General features: G+C 38.1%; 1 pseudogene; it reads left to right on the top strand.

Annotated features, from left to right (window-relative positions):
* The first annotated feature begins 756 nt into the window (after positions 1-756).
* Positions 757-18,031, top strand: LOC149223570 (peroxygenase-like; annotated as a pseudogene).
* Positions 18,032-19,538: the final 1,507 nt, after the last annotated feature.

Here is a 19,538-nt window from a genome sequence, read left to right as displayed (position 1 = left end):
GATCGTCATATTAGATTTTCTTTAGTTATAAGTTTTCTTTAGATTTCCTTAGTACTATCAAATGGTTGTAGCTTACCAAACTATTCTTTTGGTTTAGCATGAACCGTAAAGTGGTTTCAAACCACAAAGTATACATTACATCAAATTAAATTCTTAACTTACATTTACATTGATCTAGCTAGATATAATTTTGATAACCGATTGATGGTTATGATAAAGGTCAAATGATTTTTTTTTATGAATAAGATATTCTCAGAATCTGTAGTCCACATACGTTCAACACTGAAAGAAATACTACATCTTTTTCTTAGACCAATACATTTTAAACTTCTATGAATACAAAATGTGATTCACATTAGAATATCTTCTTATACCAATACATTTTAAACTTCTATACAAAATGTGATTCACATTACAATATCATCTATTTTTATTTATCATAATTATCATAAAAAGCACATTTCCTCTTTCTGTCAAGGAGTTTGGTTTCGGAAGAGATCCAAAACTATGGAAAACCTGACATGTACGGGATCCTTGGTATATTTTTCCGTGAGACTCGCGAGATTGATGCGTTTTCGATCATGTTTGATAGTAGGGCCAGATATGCCTTTGCCTTTTAATTGCGTATACCTTCATTTCACGCAACTCATTGTATAGGGACGACTACTCTCTTCTCGTTCCTCGTGTTTTGTGCTACTTATATAGAGCCTTCGGTCAATCTAGTTGGTATATCTTTTGCTCCATCGCACTGTTTTAATTTGTTCATTTTAAGGCAGGCTTGCTGCTATTCTTAAGATTGTGTTCGTTTGGATCTCACATAGAGCCCCTCAACGAACTAAAAGATGGCGAGCCCTTCAGAAGACTCCATGCAAACAGTTGCCGGACGGGCACCGATTACTGCACAGCGAAGATTGAACATCCACCTGCAAGAACAAATGCCAAGCCCATGTATGCACTATTGTACTCCCAATATATGATTGCATAATCCACAATCGCAAATCTATTAATGGATCCATCTTAATATCCCATCTCAGGTTTGATTGTATTAATTCTTAAATAGATCCCTCTTATCATCATATCTCAGGTTTGCACATTGACAGTTTTAATTTGTTATTAAATCCATCCTTAAGTTAAATATATGCTTGGTGTTACTATTAAATGTGAATAACCAGTATTAGTTTTGCTATGTGTTCCTCATTTAGATTTAGCAAAAGCTTTGGAAGCAGTGGATCCACAGCACATAAATGGGTCCACGGATCATAATAACAACGACATGAGCGTTACTCAACAACATGTGGCTTTTTTCGATAAAGACAAGGATGGAATTATTTACCCAATTGATAATTACAGAGGTGGGTCATTTTTTATCTGATTTGTTTAGCACTTTGCCATTTTCCAGTAAAGTTCAGCTATGTTATTGTGCTTTACCAGCATGCCGGTTCTTTCTAAGTTTATGGAGAGTACAAACTTGCTTTATTCTGCTTACCAGTCAACCGGATAGCTTTACTTTAGAAATTTAATGCGTGATTAGAGAAATGTATTCAATTTACATGTTGATCTAGTTACTGCTTGCTTTTGTAATGGAAATGAGTTACTAAAGCAAATGTTTTTGGAGTCCTCTACTGAGGCGGAGGAATTGCTAAGGCCACCAAAAGTGGCTGGAATCTGGGCAAAAGAAAATTAAAATTTTTTGTAGAGGCAGTGTTTGAATCGTATATTTATGATGGAAATAGATTCAGCACCATCAAAAACATCTAGGACACCTAAATTTTTTGAAGTTTAACAACTATAACTTAGATTAAATGGATTCAGCACCATCAAAAACATCTAGGACACCTAAAATTTTGAAGTTTAACAACTATAACTTAGATTTACAAAAATCCTTGCCAGATTTTCTCTAAATATGACCAGAATTTCCATAACTTTCGGGGCAATTCCTCTCGCTAATTAAACTGCGGCAATGTGTTTCAAGCCGAATTCTTTATAAGATGAGTTTATAATTTGTGTTTTTAAATCCAAGTATAAATGCAAACATAAATTTTAATACAGTGAGATATGAGATATTTCTGGATTTTGTTGATTCATTTACTCTATATATATATATAGAATATATTCTAGTATCCAAAGTGGGAAAAGAGCAACTATATATAACACCTAAATCATTTTTTTTAAATTTATAAAATTTTGTAATATTTTATAATATTAATGATATTATTTTTAATAGTATGTTATTATTTTAGGATGTAAAAAGTCATTAAGAGTGTATTTTTTGGATTATAATTTTTGGATTATAAGGAAATTGGTTAGCGGCATAAGATTTAGAGGCATTTTGTATGATTGAACGTCTTTTTTCTTCTAGATTACTAGCAGTTAATTTTATGTGTCTTGGTTTTGCTTGAATCGTAATGAGTCTCTACATTTGTAATAGCAATCAATAATGACTATCTTATTGTTAATTTGAAAACTTTTTATTAACCAACTAAATTATAATTAATTTTGCCACTTAAAAAAATCATTTATATTATTAAAAAAAATAAGAAATAAAAAAATAAGTAAATAAACTTAATAATGAAAACATTGCGCGCTGAGATTGAAAAAACCTATGCATGTTTATGTTTACATGCATATTTATGTTTACATGCATATTTATGTTTATGGATATTTGAATGACCGAACTTTATATTTTTAGTTTGAAAATCCACAGATTTTAATTTCAAAAGAGTTGAAAGACAATAAATTGTATTTAATTATGAAGTCTTAAATTTGATGAACATCACGAAATTATTGAAAACGTTTTTATCAACTTGAAATATGGTCTAATGAGATGGTCTAATGTGTGTCGTGACAGTGATTTTAGCGGATTGACAAATATATTCTAAAATAAAAATTAATGATATGGTACGGTAGGATGGTGATTTAGATACCTAAAACTATCCGAGTTAAATATTGCAAATCTACATCTAAATATTAGGCTTCAAAGGCAGTCGGGAGCTATGCTCTAAATTTAATGATTGGGATAGAGTGTTTATTATTTGATTTCAATGTTAAAATTATTATAGTTTATGTGTAAATGTATTTAATTGTATTATATATAGAGAGAGAGTTGTTTTTAGTGTGATTTTTTTGGAGTTTTCGGGGTTTGAATTGTGATGAAATTTTGATTTGTATTATTTAAGTTTTTTGATTGTATATATAGATTAAAGTATCTTGAAAAACCTCGAGGGCATTTCTATTGTGCAGGGGTTACCCATCAAACTTGTGATTTCAATAAATTCCTCCCAAATTCTAAAGAAATTGGAGAGGAAAATGTTGGAATTTAATTCCAACTGCAACAATGAACAGCTGTACATGAATCTGATTTGCAGTAAATGTTTCAGCCTGTTCGGTGCAGCAAAGTCGCCTTTGATATTTTTGCACATAAATATGCATTAAAGCTTCAGCTGATTTCCCCTGCAGACAGCCGACTTGATTTTGATAAAGGCATCACCGCCTTGCTGCAATAAATTCAGTGATAAACATTAGAAGATATTTTGTAATAGTTTATTGTTTTAATCAGATATTTTTCAGCATATAAATACCGCACAACAGTTCTGTTTTAATGTTAGAATGTTAGAAGAAGCAGCAGCAGCAACTGAAGAATCACGCAGAGCAGAGGAAAGCATGCAGCAGCGTGAAGAAGAGGAAGAAGAATAATTTCAGAAGAGTGAAATGCACAGCAGTGCAGAAATTTGAATGTAATTTGTTTTTTTTATGTTCATCTCTGTGGAACAGAATCGTTCCTTAGTGAATTTCTGAAGTAGATGTTCAGCAATAGAAGTTTTTGAAATTCCCTCTGTATGAGGAAGACAAATCTGTAACAGTTAGTTTATTTTGATAAATACAAGTTAAATTTTTCCTGTTGCTGTTATACTGTCATCGTTGCTGAAACACGACGATCAGCGTTGCTGAAACAGCTCGTAACTCAAAAAATTACCTGACGTCAAAATTACGTTGCTGAAACACCGTTGCTGAAACACCTGTTTCAGCAACTGACAAAATTTCCTGTTGCTGAAACACCGTTGCTGAAACACCTGTTTCAGCAACTGAAAAAAAACTGTGTTGCTGAAACACAGTTTCCAGCAAGCGAATTTTTCTGTTTTTCTGTGTAAAAACAGAGTGCGATTTTTTGTCTGTTTGTTATGGGATTTATCAGAAAATTCCAGCATGGTATCGGAGCTAGTCTAGGCACTCAGTGAGTCAAAAACAGATATTGTTTTTCACTGTAGGAGCTGTAAGAAGTTTGTTGAGCAGATTTTTCAGCAGAGAAAGTTTTTGCTTGTTTTTTTAAAAAAAATACAGTCAGTATCTTTTCTTTACCAGTACAGGTTAAGATGGCAGATACTGGAACAGGTTTGACAAATCCCCAACTGCCTCAGTTTAATGGGAAAAATTACAGTTATTGGTCCATAACAATGAAAGCATTGTTTGCTTCTCAAGGAATATGGGAGCTGGTTGAAACAGGTTATGCTGAACCTGCAGATGCAACAGCACTGGCTGCTTTGACAGCAGCAGAAAGAGACCAATTGAAGGGTGACAGAAAGAAGGATGCCAAAGCCCTCTTTTTCCTCTTCCAATCAGTACATGAAAGTGTTTTTCCGCGGATTGCAGCAGCAAAAAAGTCCAAAGAGGCATGGGATATTCTCCAAACTGTCTATCAAGGCATGGAGAAGGTGAAGACTGCAAAGTTGCAGATGTTGAGGAGAGACTTTGAAAATCTCAGCATGAAGGAATCTGATACAATAGATTCATTCTTCACTCAGGTTATTGGATTGATAACCCAGATAAGATCTCATGGTGAGATTCTTGAAGATAGAAGGGTTGTAGAGAAAATCTTGAGATGTTTACCCTCAAGGTTTGAATCTATTGTGGTGGCAATAGAAGAAACAAAAGATCTCTCACAGTTCACGGTAGATGAGCTGAGTGCTTCTCTGTTGTCTCATGAACACAGACTGAGTAGAGGAACAGATTCCTCTTTTGAGCAAGCATTCAAGACTCAGATGTCTTTTGGCCAAAGAAGAGGTAGAGGCAGAGCAAATTACAGAGGTCGTGGAAGAAGCCAAAACAGAGGCAGAAATTATCCAGCTAGCACAAGCGGAAGGAGCTGCAATCAGAACCAAGCTGAAGGTTCAAGCAAACAGCAAGCTCATGGACAAAGGTATGACAAATCCAAAGTCCAATGTCATTATTGTAAAAAAATTGGACACTATGCCAATGAATGCAAGAAAAAACAAAATGACATGAACAATAGGCAGAATGTTAATTTTGCAAATGAAGAAGATAAGAACCCAAAGAATGTGCTGTTAACATGTAACATAGCACAAGACAAGCAAGAAGATTTTTGGTTCTTAGACTCAGGTTGTAGTAATCACATGACTGGAAATATTGAAATGTTTGCCAATCTGGATGAAAATGTGAAATCTGAGGTAACAACAGGGACTGATGATAAGATAACTGTCAAGGGTAAGGGCAGTGTCAATATTCGAGCAAAAAATGGAGAACAGATGACTGTGCAAGCTGTATACTATGTACCTGGTCTGAAATGTAATCTTTTGAGCATTGGACAGCTCATGAACAAAGGTTACAACGTGTTCTTCAAAGATGATTTGTGTACTATCAGAGACATACCTCCAAGTAAGAAGATCATTGCACAGGTGCAGATGACCAGCAATAGAATGTTTCCTCTCAAACTCAGGGCAGATTTGAAGGAAGGCAGAACTATTGCGGCTGTAACACAAGAAGTCTTTCAAGAACAGGTGAAAGATGTGAATTGGTTGTGGCATTTGAGATTTGGACATCTCAATTTCGGAGGCCTGAATCTGTTGCACAGAAAGGGCATGGTAAAGGGATTGCCGTTGATTGAGAAACCGGACAGCCTTTGTGAAGGCTGCATCTTGGGCAAGCAACATAAGGAAAGCTTTCCAGCAGGAAAGAGTATAAGGGCAAAAGCACCCTTGGAAATAGTTCACTCTGATGTGTGTGGACTGATGCAAATACCATCATTTGCTGGAAATAGATATGTTTTAACTTTTATTGATGATTACACCAGAAAGACATGGGTGTATATGCTGAAACAGAAGAGTGAAGTGTTTGAGAAATTCCGCCACTTCAAAACTCTTGTTGAAAAGCAGAGTGGGCATTATATCAAAGTGCTCAGAACAGATAGAGGAGGAGAGTACATCTCCCAAGAATTTCTGCGTTTTTGCAGAGAAAATGGCATACAAAAGCAGTTCACAGCAAGGTATACACCTCAGCAAAACGGTGTTGCTGAAAGAAAGAATAGGACCATTCTTGACATGGTCAGAAGTATGCTGAAGGCAAAACATTTGCCGTATGAGTATTGGGCAGAAGCTGTTACTTGCGCAGTTTACATCTTGAATAGATGCCCAACTAAAGTTGTTATGAACAGAATACCAGAAGAGGCATGGAGTGGTCAAAAGCAAACTGTCACTCACATGAGAGTATTCGGTTGTGTGGCATATGCACATGTACCGGATCAGCTAAGGAAAAAGCTTGATAGTAAGGGGGAGAAGTGTGTCTTTATTGGCTATTGTGATGAGTCAAAAGCATACAAACTCTATAATCCATCCACCAAGAAGTTAATAGTAAGTAGAGATGTGCAGTTCATTGAAGATGAAGCTTGGGATGGAAGCTTGGATAAAACAGTGAATGTGAAGACAATAGTGTCTCATGAAGAAGAAGAGGAAGGGACAGCAGCAAATAATCCTTCCTTGGTGGCTCCTCCTACACCACAGCAAGTACAACAAACCACACCACAAGCTGGAATCCGAACAGCCTTGAGAAGTCAAGGAAGAACAGTTGCTGTTACACCACAAACAGCAACTGCTGAAACAGCAACTGCTGAAACAGCAACTGCTGAAACAGCACAGGGATCAAATACACCCTCAAGTTCGGATGGAACTCCAAGCACACCAAGAAGACCAAGATTCAGAAATCTGAGTGAGATTTATGAACAAGGAGAGGTAAGTAACAATACTGGTCTGAATTCATTATTCGCTTTGTATTGTCATATTGATGACCCAATCCATTTTGAAGATGCTGTAAATGAAGATAAATGGATTGAAGCAATGAATGAAGAAATTGGTGCAATAGAGAAGAGTAAAACATGGGAGTTAGTGGATCTCCCTAAAGGCAAAGATGCCATTGGAGTTAAGTGGGTTTATAAGACCAAGAGTAATGCCGAAGGTAAGATTGACAGGCACAAAGCAAGGCTTGTTGTGAAAGGCTACAAGCAGCAACAAGGCAGAGACTATGATGAAACCTTTGCACCAGTAGCAAGGATGGAAACAGTGAGAACAGTGTTGTCTATTGCAGCACAACACAAATTGAAGATTTATCAGATGGATGTTAAATCTGCATTCCTGAATGGAGTGTTAAAAGAAGAGGTTTATGTTGATCAACCTCCGGGCTATGAAGTTGAAGGACAAGAGCATAAAGTTTGTAAACTGAAGAAGGCTCTTTATGGGCTGAAGCAAGCTCCAAGAGCATGGTACAGCAGAATTGATGCTTATCTGATTGAGAATGGGTTTGCTAAGTGTGATGGTGAACCCACACTCTACATAAAGCAGAATGACGGTAAGATTATTATTGTTGTTTTATATGTAGATGATCTGATTTTTACTAGCAATGATGCTTCTCTCATTGCTGATTTTAAAGCAGTCATGAAGAGTGAATTTGAAATGACTGACTTAGGCTTCTTAAGATATTTTCTTGGAATTGAAGTAGACCAAAGTGAAAATGGTGTTTTCATTTCTCAAGATAAATATGTAGAAGCTGTTTTGAAGAGATTTAACATGCAGAACAGCAAGGCTGCTGTGACTCCAACAGTAGTGGGGCTGAAATTAACCAAAGAAGACAGCAGCAAATATTTTGATCCAAAATTGTACAAGAGCATAGTTGGCAGCCTTATGTACTTGACTGCAACTAGGCCGGACATTATGCACGCTGTGAGTTTAATCTCCAGATTTATGGAAAGACCGAAAGAGACTCATTGGCAGGCAGCCAAGAGAATTCTAAGGTATGTGAATGGAACGAAGGGGTTTGGTATTTTATACTCCTCTTCTGAAAGTTTCATGTTGACAGGTTACACTGACAGTGACTGGGCTGGAAGTGTTGATGATAGGAAAAGCACATCGGGATATGTGTTTCATATGGGATCGGGAGCCATCTCATGGGCTTCCAAGAAGCAACCAGTTGTGGCTTTATCAACAGCAGAGGCAGAGTATGTGGCAGCAACAGCAGCAGCATGCCAAGCAGTATGGCTGAGAAGAGTTCTCAAAGATTTGTGTCATGAACAAGAAAATGGCACAACCATTTACTGTGACAATAGCTCAGCAATAGCATTGTCTAAAAACTCTGTTTTTCATAAAAGAACAAAGCACATAGACACCAAATATCACTTCATACGTGAATTGGTTAACAATGGTGAGATTGTTTTGCAGCACTGCAGAACAGAGGATCAGCTTGCAGACATCTTGACAAAACCATTAGCAAAGAAAGGTTTTGATCATTTCAGAAAATGTTTGGGTATGCAGCAGTTGAAATTAAGGGGGAGTGTTGGAATTTAATTCCAACTGCAACAATGAACAGCTGTACATGAATCTGATTTGCAGTAAATGTTTCAGCCTGTTCGGTGCAGCAAAGTCGCCTTTGATATTTTTGCACATAAATATGCATTAAAGCTTCAGCTGATTTCCCCTGCAGACAGCCGACTTGATTTTGATAAAGGCATCACCGCCTTGCTGCAATAAATTCAGTGATAAACATTAGAAGATATTTTGTAATAGTTTATTGTTTTAATCAGATATTTTTCAGCATATAAATACTGCACAACAGTTCTGTTTTAATGTTAGAATGTTAGAAGAAGCAGCAGCAGCAGCTGAAGAATCACGCAGAGCAGAGGAAAGCATGCAGCAGCGTGAAGAAGAGGAAGAAGAATAATTTCAGAAGAGTGAAATGCACAGCAGTGCAGAAATTTGAATGTAATTTGTTTTTTTTATGTTCATCTGTGTGGAACAGAATCGTTCCTTAGTGAATTTCTGAAGTAGATGTTCAGCAATAGAAGTTTTTGAAATTCCCTCTGTATGAGGAAGACAAATCTGTAACAGTTAGTTTATTTTGATAAATACAAGTTAAATTTTTCCTGTTGCTGTTATACTGTCATCGTTGCTGAAACACGACGATCAACGTTGCTGAAACAGCTCGTAACTCAAAAAATTACCTGACGTCAAAATTACGTTGCTGAAACACCGTTACTGAAACACCTGTTTCAGCAACTGACAAAATTTCCTGTTGCTGAAACACCGTTGCTGAAACACCTGTTTCAGCAACTGAAAAAAAACTGTGTTGCTGAAACACAGTTTCCAGCAAGCGAATTTTTCTGTTTTTCTGTGTAAAAACAGAGTGCGATTTTTTGTCTGTTTGTTATGGGATTTATCAGAAAATTCCAGCAGAAAAATCCAAAAAAAAACTTTCAAAAATTCACGCTAAAGATAACTCTTATATAAAATTTGGTTTTATCCTATCCGATATTAAAGCCAGGGTATATATATATTTCTAATAACCTGTCTCAAGTATCCCAGACTTCAGTGTTTTAATCAGCAAGCAGATCTGGCTATTTTCGGCCAGAAGTAAACAATAATATAATATAATCTTACTTTCTTTCTATCCAATTTTATCTAACCGTGAAAATGAAAACTGGAATTTTAAAATGGATGAACGCGATTGAAATTGCAGGCCTTCGAGCCATAAGGTTGATCTCAAAATCACCCTATGAGTGACCTCAGTTAAAGATTTATTAAATGAAGGTATTACAGACTCATGTGTTGGTGTGTGTCTATGCTGTTTAGGAAACGGATCGATCAGATTGCAAATAGACAGACACTTGAAATGGAAAACAACAGAGAAATATAGTAAGCAAATATAAGAACGCAAAAACTTAATAAGGAGTTCACCCTATCCTCCAGGGCTACATCTCTGGTCCAGCTCTCAGTGGTGGCCTTCTTTTATTGTGTCTTAAAGCAGAGAATTACAATGAAGGAGCTCAATACGAGTCTCCTGAAATAGAATTTTCTTGGCAGGGTGGTTCTTGGATTCCCCAAGCCACTAGAGTGCACAGACTCTTTTCCTCACTAGCTCTTTGACCTCTTTAGTATTTAATGGAAGGATCCCAGTGTGGTGCTTAGTCCTAACAGATACCCTTAGGGATGGTTTGAATCCCTCAAGTTCTCTGATGCTCGACGCTGCCTTTGGTCAGCTCGGTCCTCTGTCTTCTTTCTTCTTTTGCTTCACTGTATTTTCTCTGTTCTTCTTCTCTATGTTTTGTCTTCCTCGTATCTTCTACTTTGTCTATTCATGGCTTTAAGGCCATTCGAGATCATGGTTGTTCGATTCCCCTTCCACTTTCGTTGGATTGCCTGCTGCAGCTTCGCTTGGAATTCCCTGTTTCGGCGTCATCATCAGGCTCACAAGGAATGGCCACTTGTCCTCTTGCAACTGCACCAGCTTGCTTCGTCGGTTTGGTTTTTCAGTTACGTCGTGGAATGAGTCATTTGCCACCTTGGCAGTCAGATCGGATGTCAAATTCTTATAGATCGTGGCTTAATCCCCTATCGATTCCGGCTTTCCCATCGGGCATGATCTCAGCCATTAGATTTGGATCTCCTAGATCCAACGCCATTCGTACATTTCGCGCGGTTGACTTGCTCGACTGTTAGCGCGCCATGAGTGGCAGTTTTCTCTCTCCTCCACTTGCCACGTGTCAGGCGCTGAGTGGAATCACTTCGTTTTCGCCAAAACTGCTTACCGCCCAAGGGTGCCCCCGATAAATACTGCTGGTTTTTGGAGCACGGGTCCCGCCTTAGCCTTTAGCCTTTTCCCCATGGTTTTCCCAGCTCCCATGCGACCGAGCACTCGGGGCCTCTCCTTCATGAGGGGATTTTCCCAGCAATGCGCGATTATTGCACATCAAAAACTACCTCCTTTTCCCAATTCGGGCTTCCCAGGGGCTAGTTTCACCTCCTGCACAGTCTCCATGGGCCTTCGTTAGCGCGCTTTGACCGAGGTCCTCATTGTTCTATGCTGGCTGCTAACTGCCACTGTTTAGAGGTGTTTCTCATCGCTGCTTTTAATTCTTTGAAGTCTGCCCTGATATGATATAGTCATGGTTTTCTAATAACTCTTCATGGATCCAATTCGGATCACGGCTTTCCCGGTAAAAAAGATTTTGGACCACCAAAAGTTGGTTTTCAAGCATCGACTAAGTGAGGGTACTGTTTTCTCACTTGCCCAATCTCAATCCACTTTGCACTGCTAGGCTTTGAACCTTTGAGCCCAATTCTTAGGTACTCAAAATCTCCTCTACGCGTCGTCCCCACCTTCCTATCCAATACTGTGTCTTCCTGCAATTCATTAAGATATTCAGGTAGCAGGTCATCAATAGAAGGAAACTGAATCTTCTTTTCAGGATCCTCAATCATTGAAGGTTCAAACAATCTCAAGCAATCTGCATTTATGGCAGAGTATATGTGCATGTAAGCTGGTAGATCAAGGCGAAAATCATTCTCACCAATCTTCTCAAGTATCTTGAAGGATCCATACCCAAAATACACTTTAGCTTTTTACCTTCACCTTGCATCCTATCCTTACTGATATACAGTGAGACTTGGTCACCAACTTGAAAACTATGCTCCATCCGATGCTTGTCATGCCTAGCCTTGTATTTGGCTTAGCTCTTTTCCAACTATTCCTGTACTGCCTAGTGGATCTCCTAGATTTGTTCAATGAACCTAGTTGCCTTGTCCACATCACTGTGTCCCACAACTGTGATATCTTTACCAAAGACAAAATCCAAAGGAGACCTTGGTGTGAAACCAAAACATGCCTCAAAAGGAGATCTCTGTGTAGAATAATGTTTTGCTCTGTTGTAAGCATGCTGCACATAACACAAATGTTCATCCCAAAGCTTAGGATGTTTGTTGCAATATCCTCTGAGTAACTGGATCACTGTCCTGTTAACTACTTCTGTCTGGCCATCCGTCTGTGGATGAAAAGCCATGCTTTTCTTCAGTTTGGTTTCCATCAGATCCCACAGACTTGACCAAAATTTTCCCACAAAACAGGTGTCTCGATCAGATACAATAGAAGTGGGTAATCCAAAATGAACCCATACATGTTCAAAGAACAATTTTGCAGTTTGTTCAATGGTAATATTTTTATTACAAGGTATTAAAATACACATTTTACTGAACCTATCCACAACAACATATAGATAATCATAACCTTTCCTAGATTTAGGTAGTCCTCCAACAAAATCCAAGGAAACACTTTCCCAAGGGTGAGAAGGTACTGGTAGTGGAGTGTACAAGCCTAGTTTTCTGTTGCTGGGCTTGCTTTTAGCACACATAATACACCCTCTTACATATCTAGAAACTGTCTCATTCATTTTTGGCCAATAACAAAATCTTTGCAGCTGTGCAACTATTTTACTTACCCCAAAGTGACCTGATATCAAAGAAGTATGTGCTTCCCTAATTATCTTTATTCTCTTAGTTTGTGGAATGTAGAGCTTCCCGCAATGGTATAAGAGTCAGTCCTTTACATGATAATCCAATTCTTCTACTCTTTTGCCTTGACTTAAAGTTGCATATACATCTTTAAAGTCTATATCTTGAGCATATTGTTCAATGTAGCTTTCATGTAGCACAGAATTGTGCTTAAGTATAGTAGATGTATTTATAATGGGTCTAGATAACATGTCTGCAACTTTGTTATGTATGCCCTTCTTATATCTGATGACTAAATGAAACTGTTGTAGAAAACCCATCCATCTGTAATGTCTTGATTGCTGCAACTTAGTTTGGGAGTGTAGATATTGAAGTGGTTAATGATCAATATGTATTACTGTCTCTTTGCCCATTAAGTAATGTTTCCACTTTTTCACACTCTGAACTAATGCATACAATTCTTTATCATATGTAGGATATTTAACTACTGCAGGATTGAAAGTCTCAGAATGATAACATATGGGTTTACCACGCTGGGTCAACACTGCTCCCATGGCATAGTCACTAGCATCTGTTTGGATCTCAAATGGTCTTTGCAGATCAGGCAGTGCTAGTATAGGTGTTGTACTAATCTTTTCTTTCAAGGTGTCGAAGGCTTTCTGATGTTTGCCTCCCCACTGAAACACCTTGTTCAATCCTGTTAAAGCATGTAAGGGAGCTGCAATTGAGAAAAAGTTAGAAATGAACTTCCTCCAATATTGTGCTGCTGCTCCTAAGAAGCTTCTCGCTTCTGTAACAGACTTGGGTTTAGGCCAGTTTACAATGACTGCCACCTTAGAGGGATCTATTTTCATTTCACCACCCCCTACTATATGACCCAAATAATTCAGAGATGGTTTTCCAAATTCACATTTTGAGAGTTTAACATAAAGTTTTTCTTTTTTCAAAACATCTAGTGTCTGCGTAACATGCTTTAAGTGTTATTCCCATGTTTTACTAAAAATCAGAATGTCATCTAGATACACAATAAAAAAATCATCAAGAAAAGGTCTGAGTACATCATTCATTAATCTCATGAAAGTAGCAGGAGCATTAGTTAAGCCAAAAGGCATAACTAGCCACTCATACAATCCCTGCTTTGTCTTGAAAGAAATCTTCCATGCATCTTGTTCTGCAACTCTGACCTAATCGTATCCATTGTGCAAGTCTAGCTTGGTGAAATAAATAGCTTCCTTCACTTGATCCAAAATATCATCTATGCGCGGAAGGGGATAACGATTTTTGATTGTTATCTTGTTCAGTGCTCGATAGCCAATGCACATTCTCCACAAACCATCTTTCTTTCTCACCAAAACGATTGGTGACCCACATGGTAATGTGCTAGGCCTGATGAACCCTTTCTCGAGCAACTCCTGCACCTGCTTCTTGATTTCACCATTCTCTAAAGAAGACAACCTGTACATTCCAATGTTAGGTAATGGAACATCTCGCTGCAAAATAATATCATTTATTATTTCTTTTCTGGGTGGCAGACCTTTAGGTTCCTGAAACAAGACATCACACTCTGAAACAACCCTTTCTAAATCAACTTGCTGTTTAGCATTACAGCCCTCAAATACATTGGTTTTATCAGGTTTCTTTTCCTTTACAACCATCAGTAAAAATTGTTTGCAGGAATTTATCATTCTTTTCATCTGCCCTGAGTTTACGAGAGTATAATTATTCTTGAGCTTATGAGCTCTTACAAAGTATTCAATTCTATATTAACAAGTAGATACTTGTTCTGAGCTCTATAGAAAATAGCCTTTCTGTCATACAAGTAAGGACTTCCTAAAACAATTCCACATATATCCAAAGGAATTATGTCTAACTCAACCTCATCTACAAATGTTGATCCAAAAGAAAACTTGAGTTTGCACTATCTAGTCACTTGTAGTTGTGCTTTATCATTCAACCATCCTAATGGGTTTGGTTTCTTGTGAGGTGTAGTTTCTAATCCCAATTTCTTTACAATTGCTTCAGAAATTAAATTTACTTGTGAGCCACTATCAAACAAAGTATCAATCTTTTGATATTTGGAAACAACTCAAATATGGAAAATCTCATGTCTTTTTCTCTCATTTTCTTCATCAATAACAGATTGAGAAGAATTAATAGTAGATGCTCCAGAATTCTTACCTTTTATAACTGTGGTTGCAATAGTTGTTTCATCTCTTGAGTCTGACCCCAAATCTTTTTTAATAGCTACAACAGTCTTCTTCTTCTTGCCCTCAAACTTCTTAGGTCTCAGCACTGGATGCAAAATCCAACAATGTTCATCATCATGCCCATCATTTTTACAGTAAGTGTATGAAGCTTTGCTTTTTTGTGCAGTGTTAGCCTTCCTTGCCTTCCACTTCTGCTTTATTTTCTCCTTGCTCTTGCTTACAGTGGGTTGAGATGGTCCCCCAACTTCTGGATTTCCATTCTTTCCTCTAGCTTCTAGATGCGTAGCTTGTACAGATACCTCATCTATACTAGTGGGATTAAACATGAAGATGGTATGCCTCATGTAGCTGTGTAGACCACCAACGTACTTCAAAAGAGTTTCTGGTGAGTCTAATGAGATTCCTAGAATAAATGCTCTCTTTCTAAATTCTTGAGTGTACCCTTGCACACTTTGCCCTTTCAACTGCCGAAGGGTTTGCCAACTCATCATGGCTTTTTGCATGTAGGCCAATGGATAGAACTACTTTTTGATTGCAGAAACAAATTCACTCTAGACAGAGATAGCCTTGCCATGTCTTTTCATATCAGCTTGGGTTCTGCCTTCCCACCGAACCAAGGCAGTGCCTCCTAGGCGTAGGCTTGCCAGCTGAATTTTGCTCTTGTCTGAATCGATGTTCTCTATTCTGCAATAAACATCAATTTGTCTAATCCAATTGTCCAACTTTTCAGCATTTAGCTCTCCATCATATATAGGCAAATCAAATTTAACATCTAGTTTGATCAAAGATGCTTTCTTGTTATGCACAGGGCTATTAGGAGGTGTGAGGAAGCTTTCCTCTTTCCCTTTTCCTTTAGAGTGGTCATGGAAGTGAGACTCATCTTCTTATTTATCTTGTTTAGAACCTGATGAATCTTCGTCCTTATGCTTTCTAAAGTCCCTATACATTTCTTCTACCATGGACTTTATAGCTAGGAAACTTTCTGTGAATTGAGGGTCTGCCCCTACAGAACCTTCATCTAACATTGTCTTCTAAGGATAGACTCTCCCAATTTCAGGATTAGTTCGACCAACTCTCCTTCTCCTAATTTGAGCTTTGATCTAGTGAGCATTCAACAGCTAAACCAACACAAGCTTGTCTAACCATACAACCTAAAGTGCTCTGATACCACTTGATCTGAAAATCACACTATGAGTGACCTCAGTTAAAGATTTATTAAATGAAGGTATTACAGACTCATGTGCTGGTGTGTTTCTATGTTATTTAGGCAACAGATCGATCAGATTGCAAATACACAGACACTTGAAATGGAAAACAACAGAGAAATATAGTAAGCAAATATAAGAACACAAGAACTTAATAAGGAGTTCACCCTATCCTCTAGGGCTACGTCTCCGGTCTAGCTCTCAGTGGTGGTCTTCTTTTATTGTGTCATAAAGAAGAGAATTATAATGAAGGAGCTCAATACAAGTCTCCTGAAACAGAATTTTCTTGGCAGGGTGGTTCTTGGATTCCCAAAGCCACTAGAGTGCACAGACTCTTTTCCTCACCAAATCTTTGACCTCTTTGGTCTTTAATGGAAGGAGCCTAGTGTGGCGCTCAGTCCTGACAGATCCCCTCAGGGATGGCTTGAATCCCTCAGGCTCTCTGGTGCTCGACGTTGCCTTTGGTCAGCTTAGTACTCTGTCTTCTTTCTGCTTTTGCTTCACTGTCTTTTCTTTGTTCTTATTCTCTGTGTTCTGTCTTCCCCATGTCTTCTGCTTTATCTGTTCATGGCTTTAAGGCCATTTGAGCTCATGGTTGTTCGATTCCCCTTCCATTTCCATCGGATTTCTTGCTGTAGCTGCGCTTGGAATTCCCTGTTTCGGCGTCATCATTAGGCTCACAGGGAGTGGCGACATGTCCTCCTGCAAATAGGCCAACTTGCTTCGTTGGTTCGATTTTTCAGTTACATCATGGAACGAGTCATATGCCACCTTGGTGGTCAGATTGGACCTCAAATTCTTATAAATCGCAGCTTAATCCCATGTCGATTCTGGCTTTCCCATCAGGCGCGATCTCAGCCGTTAGATTTGAATCCCCCAGATCCAATACCATTCGCACATTTTCGATGGTTGACTTGCTCGACTGTTAGCACGCGATGAGCGGTGGTTTTCTCTCTCCTCTGCTTGCCATGCGGCGGGCGCTGAGTGGAATCGCTCCGTTTTCGCCAAAACTGCTTACCGCCCAAGGGTGTCCCTGATAAATACTACCAATTTTTGGAGCTCGGATCCCGCCTTAGCCTTTAGCCTTTTCCCCACGGTTTCCCCAGCTCCCGCACGATCGAGTACTCGGGGCCTCTCCTTCTTGAGGGGTTTTGGCCAACGATGCACAATTAGCGCTAAGCACTAATTGCACATCAAAAACTACCTCTTTTTCCCGATCCGGTCTTCCCATGGGCTAGTTTCACCTCTTGCGCAGTCTCCATGGGCCTCAGTTAGCGCGCCTTGACCGAGGTCCTCGCCATTCCACACTGGCTGCTAACTACCACTATTTAGAGGTGTTTCTAATCGCTTCTCTTAATTCTTTGAAGTTTGTCCTGACCTGATACAGTGATGGTTCTCTAATAACTCTTCATGGATCCAATTCAGATCAAGGGTTTAGCATCCTGGCTTCCCTTTTCTTAGTAGTGGTTACCCATGTATCCTTCAGCTACTGCACTCTTCCCATAAGTACATTACTGTGAGTAAAATTAGCCTACAAAACTTGGATTTATCATATATTTGACGAATGACATTTCTTCATCTAGGTTTTTCTCTAAGGTAGTATTGATACCATCATTGAAATTTCCTATATACATTGAGAACGTCCATATAGCAAAGCATGGTAGCGACAGAGAGAGCTATGACACTGAAGGGAGGTTTGATCATTCCAAGGTTAATGCCATCTTCAACAAATACGCTATAAAACATCAATACAAACTCACATTCTGGGAGATCCAGTGCATGCTGAAGGCCAATAGGAATTTAAATGACATTCTAGATGGTAAGCCCCAGCGTCTGATGGTTGTTTCTTTTCTATTTCATTTACTTTCCCTGTGTACAGACCCGCAAGAGGTGAAATAATATGGTTATCACATTTTAGTTTTTGCGCTGCCCCAGGTTAGCAGCTCAGATCAAATAGGTCCCCTTGTACGTTATTGCAAAGAACAAGGATGGTCTTCTAGAGAAAGAGACCATAGGAAGATTGTATGATGGCAGCTTGTTTGAAGCACTGGCGAAGTAACACTCATCTCGCACAAGGCACTAGACATTTACTATAAAGTAATATAATGCAGGGACAAGAAAATAAAGGCATGACAACACTTATTACTAAAATAAAACAAGTGCTATACAGTAGCTTGTTATAGTGAAATTAAAGAAGTGCTATACAGTAGTTTGTTATAGGGAAATTACTTGATCACTATTGTTATATATTAAAAGATTAGCTATTATGTTTTGTAAATATAATTATAAAATTTATCTATATAGTAGCTTTTTTACGAGTTATTATGTTTTGTAAATATAATTGTAAAATTTATAGATATAATAATTTCTTCCGGAGATTCTTAAAAAATAGTGAAATTATGTGATTATTATTATTATATATTAAAAGAATCAGTGATTATGCTTTGTAAATATAATTGTAAAATTTATTTTTGGATAAGATAAGGAGAAGATTTTCATGGCAAATCGAAAATCACATTTTTCCATGTGATGATAATAAACACCTTAAAGAAATTGTGATATGTGATCAAACCTCCCGCTGTGATATTTCGATCAAAACACCTTATGATTTCACAATCGCATTTCGTAGGAATCGCAAGTAAATAAGCCATGCCACTATGACATCCATTAATGATTTGCGAAATGCGATATTGTGACGATCACAATTGCATTTCACCTTATAAGCAAGCAATTCTATATTACATTGTTTTAAAGATTGCGATGCGTGAATAAAGCAGTAAGCGTAGAAAATAGTTGTGTTTTAATATAATAATGAATGGTTTGACAGGGTAATTAATGTGTAGCAGCCCGAGGAGAGGTAATGATTTTCCAAGTTATGACGAGTTAACACTGAATATCTCATTTGAAGATTTCCCACGATACAAAGTCATTTTAGAAGAGCTTTCAGTCTTAACCACCCAGTATCGTCTGCACTGATATGTCTCATCCATTTCAGGCAAGCTACAAAAGACATGTCATTGCGGAAAGTGATGCAGAAACAGAAGAAGCAGAGCACTACGGAGTCTGAGCTATCAGAAATGTCTCCTGTATTATCTGATACTGTCTACAATGTTGATGGGGGAGAAATAACGTGGGAGGTCATATACAATAGGCTTGAGGATGAGCGTCCCAAGATTACTGTCACAAAAGCGACAGTTGATTTAGTAAAATCGTCGGGACTCCAATTCAAGGATGTCGCCTTCTCTTTCCTTCACCGAATAGGAGCAAGAGAAAAAATCCTCTCATACATTGATATGATTAAGTGGGTGGTGTAAAACCTCACTATTGAATATAGACAATTGAGGAGCTCAAGGATGGAACTCATGGGATCATTCAAAGCAGAATACCTGAAGCAAATGTACCATATTCTTGACCCTCAAGACATATATGATAAATCATATGTGGCCAACTTCGCAAAGAAGAACAAAGAACCCTTGAAGATGATCTAGGGCAGGAGGGTACTGGAGAACAAGTTCAAATTTGATAAAACGGGCATGTATCCCATAGCCTCTTTGGAAAACCCCTAC

Source organism: Pinus tabuliformis, chromosome Q (genome assembly GCF_031772625.1).
Source record: "Pinus tabuliformis cultivar Carrire ecotype Pingquan chromosome Q, CPIR1, whole genome shotgun sequence".
Taxonomy (NCBI): domain Eukaryota; kingdom Viridiplantae; phylum Streptophyta; class Pinopsida; order Pinales; family Pinaceae; genus Pinus; species Pinus tabuliformis.
The sequence above is the reverse complement of the archived record's forward strand: the minus strand, read 5'-3'. Positions and strand labels throughout refer to the sequence as shown.